This window comes from Cupressus sempervirens, chromosome 6 (assembly GCF_028749045.1).
Source record: "Cupressus sempervirens isolate cs-2001-9-10 chromosome 6, ASM2874904v1, whole genome shotgun sequence".
In the NCBI taxonomy this organism is placed as follows: domain Eukaryota; kingdom Viridiplantae; phylum Streptophyta; class Pinopsida; order Cupressales; family Cupressaceae; genus Cupressus; species Cupressus sempervirens.
In genome coordinates, this window is record NC_143123.1 from 347,038,088 (window position 1) to 347,044,087 (window position 6,000).

Consider the following 6,000-nt stretch of genomic DNA (forward strand, 5'->3'; position numbering starts at 1 on the left):
TTGCAGGTTGGCGAGGGAAGAACATTATAAATAGCCTTATTAACCAACATCACGTTAAAAGGTTGCCAAGATTCTCTCACAAAAATTATAATACTTGGAGATAGTGAATGTTGACTACTTTTTAGTACAAATGCCTCACAAATATTGTCCTTGTTAAAGATTCTTGTTTGGACATAGTGAGTAAAATCCAAAATTTATTTGATCAATGTAAGATCCCCAATGGTTTTCTTGCCCAAAATTGTTGCACTTTCTCAATAAGAGTAATTTTGTCTAAGAGTTTGCAAGCTAGCAGAACAAAGATCACTTCCACTTTGGCCTTAAGTTTTACTCCAATATCACTGTTTATATTAGATTGTATACCGCTGCATGGTAAATTTCAGTTTACGGGTTTGCACCTTTGCTGTTTGTTTTTCTTAGCATGTACATTGCATTTGCATGCAAATAACAGATATAAGGCACATGAGATTTTGCAATTAACGAGTACAGTAAAGACACAGAAATGAAAGTAAGTTTTGATCTCAATATAGTGATCTGCAGGTTATGAATATATGATAAATCTGGACTATGTCACAGAGTTCGCTGAATTTCATGAATGAAATTCGAATTTGGACAAACATCAAACATTTCCATTAAATTCGTTCAAATTCGACTAATGTTTGTACGGAAATGAGGACAAGCTTTGAAGAAAATTAAAACATTTTTCAGAGGTTCGAAATACCATTTTTAAGGGTTCTTGACTATTATTTTCTCTACAATGATGCCCGACTTCACAGTAAAAATTCGTGGGAGGGATGCAGGACTTTTCGATGCAGAACTTTTCGATGAGCGCCTAACTCTGTATTCCTTTCCGTGAAATAAAACACGATAAAAACGATGTTGCCGATTATAGATCATCCAAAGCAAAATCACTGAAACCATGGCAAGTGACTTACCTCAAAATTTGCGCAATTGTGTTGTGCTGCCAATGAGACAAAATGGGAAAAGTTTGCAGGAAAATTATTCTGAAACTCAACCAAAGCAGTTTTTTTTTGTTTAAATGAGATGAACCAGGACCACGCTCTCTACAGCTGCTCCTTCAAACCATTTGCAGTGAGCGAAAAGTAGATCTAAAATTATGAAGGTTCTAGAGCTAGTAGATTCTTGAGGTCGGGACAAGATTTTCGCAGATCTTAATACCAAAATATTGTTTGCCAATTAAAATTAGTTTTCAGGCATGACGCGAAAAATGTACCAAAAGCTTCGAAGATGTTTTACATGCCGGGAGACGAATTCCTGGGGAAAGCTACTACCAAACAGATAGATTACGGAGATTGGAATGTGAGATATTTTCTGGTGTTTCGGATTAACTGTTTTCGGAAGTGGAGTTTTAAAAAAAACTAAACATTTCAGCAATTACACCTTAAGATTGCATTGGGTATGGGTCAATTGAAGAATCGTACATTGTTGTGCAAGCACTAATAAGAGGGGTAGAAAGGAAAATTTTGGTCTATTTTTGGTATAAATTTTGTAGTGCATGAGATTAATTGGGAGGGGAATTAAAACATGATGTTGCTTTGCATCAAACATCTTAATAAAGAAGAGATCACTTCAAATTAATTATGCATCTATTTATAAGGATTCAATTATAATCGAAATAAAACTTTTAAATTTCATTATCACTAAGTTCATATCATGTGTGTAAGAGGGAGAGATGTAAATATAGTGATAGCAAGAGGGAGGGAGAGTGAGGAGAAGAGTCATGTTTGCAATAAGGTAAAAAGAAGAGAGGTGGAGATAGGGATAGCAAGGGGGAAAGGAAGTGAGTCAGGGTGCAAAAGAAAGAAAAAGAGATATAGATATAGAGGTCGAGAGAGGGGGAATAAGGTGGTGACACATTATGTAGGTCTTGAGAGGGGGGAGGTATAGAGTGGTGTGGGTGTGTGGGTGTGTGTGGGGGTGTGAGAGAGTAAGAGAGAGAAGGTGACAAAGATAAGTAATAGAGAGAAATGTTAAGAAAGAGGGGGCGAAGAAGGGGTACTCCCCTTAACAACATAAAACATTACAAATAAAGAAATAATAGCAAGTCATGAGAACAAAAAGTTGGTTTCTTATTATCTCCAAAAGTATGCAATTACAAATTTTAGAAATACAACATGCAAAGCCACATGGGCATTTTCCTTACAATATTTTGTAAGCTAGAACCCCAACAACAATCCTAAATTGTCCTAGACATCCTTAGAGGTCTTCTCTATATAGGCAAATTTCCACCACCTAAGAAGGTTCTAGAATTTAAGCCCTAAAATAAGACTGGCCAACCCTAAATTATTATTTTTTATGTTTTATTACATTAAGGTCAATACAAATAATGTCATTTTATATAATTTTAGGTAACACAACTTATGGAGACCATAACTCATCTATTGTTGCTCTAATTGACTATGATTACCCCTTTTTGGAAATGACACCACTTGATCTACAACACTTAACTAGTACAAAATCTAGCTAACCTGAGTTTGACCCCTTTTCAGAGCCTCTAGGGCCTTCAAAACTAAGTCCAAAGTTTTAGTACTGAAAATTCTCAATAACTTCACAAATACACTTGGTATTGCAATAAAAATTTGCTGGTAGACTAGTATATCTAAAATGAACCTTCATGGATAAAATCAAAACATTCTAAACTCGAATAACCAACTTACTAAAACTATTAAGCTTTTAGAAATAGCAACTCTGCATTGAAATAGCCCTTATTGAAAAGACAAAAAAAGGTGATGCAAGATTCCCCTTATACCAAGGATGCTCCTGCATTAGACACCCAAAGTAATTAGAGAACTGATCATTTCATGTCTCAAGTGTTCACAGGAAAATTAGGACGGTTAACCTTCACTTTTGTTAGCCATGATGAATCTTCAATAGGTTGTCATTTATATTTGACTATATACTTTTCACATGTCATATTTCTTGTGCTTTTGCTAACACGATTGTCTAGTATATCTCCAATCTTCTTTATAATTGAAGTAGATGTTGGAATGCTCCATTGTGCTTTTGTGATGTCATCTTCAACACTTCTTGATACTTTGTTTGATCTAGAATGTTAAATATTGGTAAACTATTCAATTCACTTGGCAATTCTACTTCATAAGCATTTCCTGAATCATGCTTCTTTAGTATTTTGCATGGTCCAAACTTCTTCATCTTCAACTTATTATATGTTCCTACTAGAAATTTCCCCTTTCTCAAATGAATCATGACTTTATCTCAAACCTGAAATTCCTTATGCCTCCTTTTTTGTAATATCCCTTCAAATGATAGAATCTAATATTAAATCATAATATATATATATATATATATATATATATATATATATATATATATATAATAGCTAAATAAATATATTAATTATATATATATATTCAAGATAAATTATACTTTTAAATCAATATAAACAAATGAATATTTATTATACATCAATCAAATAATTTAATCGATAAGTGAATAATATTTATAAACTAATCACTTAAAACAACCATTCAATATTAAATCAAATCAAATATCAAGCGACTCTATATCAATCGCGTCCATGTTAGCAACACCATATAAATATGATTGAATAGAATAGAACGCATAGCATGCTTGAAAACAACGCCATTAATTACGTTGGAAAATATTGAATGAGTAAGTTGGAAGAACATATATTCTTGTGGCAAGTAGGAAATAATATTGAGTTTAAAAAGGGGACAAGATTCGAAATTATAGGGAATCAACACTAAGAAGTGGCAGAATCTTGAAATAAAACTTAGCCAATTATCCAACTATTATCACAATTATCAACCTTAATAAAACTTAACCATGTGAACAATATAATCAGAAACCACAACAAGATACTCATGCAAAGTAACACCAGATATGTTAACTAGGGAAACCCTTGATTAGAGGGAAAACCTAGGTGGGGATGGTACCCACAAGATGATCTACTAATATGAGGGTGGACCCTATTAGGAGCCTATAACAATATTCAGTACATACCAGTCCCTGTAGGAGACTTTGAATCCCTGTAAGGAGATTCCAAACCTGTTAGGAGTTGTAGAAGGTAGATGGACCCACTATCCAAACAGCTTTAGGGGAAAGACCAATGAACCCATTGTCCAAATGATCTATGTATTATTCCTTGCAGAATAATAGAAATGAATTGTACTTCCTTTTCTCTTTCTCTGTCTTGTCAACCGGATCTCTGCTTCTTCTAATCTCGTTACCAGATCACAAACTTTGCATCCAATAATCTTTTGGATCACTTACTCACATTTACCAAACACTCTTCTCCTTTTCGCACTTCACATTCAATACTTGATACACACTTACAAACAAGAAAAACATCTTTCCTTTATACAGTATCTTCAAAATAATTCCTCGAGTTGCCCTTGAGGCTTTCCCAATTAATTATAATAAGATAATTAATTAAGTTGTAATTACAATAGCATTGTCGGCTCACAATCTGTACAAAACTTTACACGTGCAATACTAGGGCTTGCACACTTGCTGATGTCACCATCAGATGTCATCTACCATTGGATGACTGCACATTACTCGATTATATCTCTACTAGAAGATATAATAGGATCATTAGAAACTGCTTTCCATACACTTTGTCTCTACACTACTCTTTGTAAATCACTTATAGATTTTGTACATCTTTGACTTAAACTCTGTGCATTTAACCTCATCATTAGGACATAGGATACAACGCGTCCTTAACTACATTTCACTTGTACATCAAAACTTTGTTCGTACAAATATGATCTATGTCTTATATCCTGCTAGTCTTCATAGAATTACTACTATGTTGACATCAATGACAACCACAATCATGAATGCAACATGTCAATGCCCTCCAATGCTTAGGATACTCCCCCAAAGGAATACCATCAACATTCATGCTAATGATCTCCCCCTTTGACATTGATGGCAACATAGAGAAAAACATCTAAGTTCCAAGAATACCAAAGAGTACTCTATTGTTGTTGTTGTTGTTGTTGTTCTCGGCTTTTCAAATCCTCTTCATCAATGAAATATAAAATCCTCTAGAACACTGCTCTGTTTTGTATCTTTATGTTGTATATCTCCCCCATAGAGATACTCGTGAATCTTTCTAAATCTCCCTAATAGAGAATGCAACTGTCTCTCCCCCATTCAACTAGAGGATTTTTTTCATGCACTCTTCTCCCCCATTAACATCAATGACAAAGGCCTCATTATGTCAATTGTCTGCTCCAAGTTTACAACTAGCTCAAGTGTCCAGAGACACTATTTAATACCAAGTACTAAGAGTCCTTAATGACTCTACTCGTTACAAATACTCCCCCATATAGGAAGCTTCAACATTCAGTCCAGTCAAACAATAGTGCTTTGTACCACTAGACTGATGCAATCTCTACATCATCTACTTTGAAGTAGGTAGGGGCATAACCCCAAGCATACCTCTCAAGTACTCAAATGTATTTTTAGGTAAGGGCTTCATAAAGATATTTGCAATCTAATCTTTAGTATTCACATACTCCAATCTAATCTCCTTTTTTGCTACCTTCTCTCTCAAAACATGATACTTAATAGATATATGCCTAGTCTTAGAATGCAATATAGGATTCTTAGACATACTTATTGTACTTGTGTTATCACAGTATATGATAACAAATTCTGAAAATTCTATCCTAATATCTTTCAGCATCTACTTTATCCACATCACTTGATTACAATTGTTTGTTGATGCCACATACTTTGCTTTACTTTTCAATGAATAACCAAGAAACATACCTTCGTCACTTCTTTGATCAAGCTTACCAATATCATCATCTCTCTTTATATAAAATTTGCTTCCAAAGATTCTAAAATACTTTACTAAGGATGAATGACCAAACCATAATTCATTAGGAGTCTTATTCATACCTTTTCTGATCTATACTTTGTTCACAATGTACATTGTTGTATTGATTGCTTCTCTCCAAAATGTCTTGGATACATCATTTTCAA

The 6,000-nt window shown here is 34.0% G+C and overlaps 1 protein-coding gene across 14 annotated transcripts in view; it reads right to left on the reverse strand.

The window, feature by feature from the left end:
- POK (Vps52 / Sac2 family) overlaps positions 1 to 1,338 on the reverse strand; it is a 227,940-nt gene extending 226,602 nt beyond the window's left edge. For 4 of the 14 annotated variants that reach the window (XM_089788133.1, XM_089788132.1, XM_089788137.1 and 1 more), the window contains exon 1: positions 1,232 to 1,338. The gene's annotated coding sequence lies outside the window, so the exon portion shown is untranslated. Of the gene's footprint in view, positions 1 to 718; positions 844 to 932 lie in introns of all 14 variants that reach the window. The other 10 variants (XM_089788129.1, XM_089788134.1, XM_089788124.1 and 7 more) reach the window with 4 other exon arrangements.
- Between the last annotated feature and the right edge of the window lie 4,662 nt (positions 1,339 to 6,000).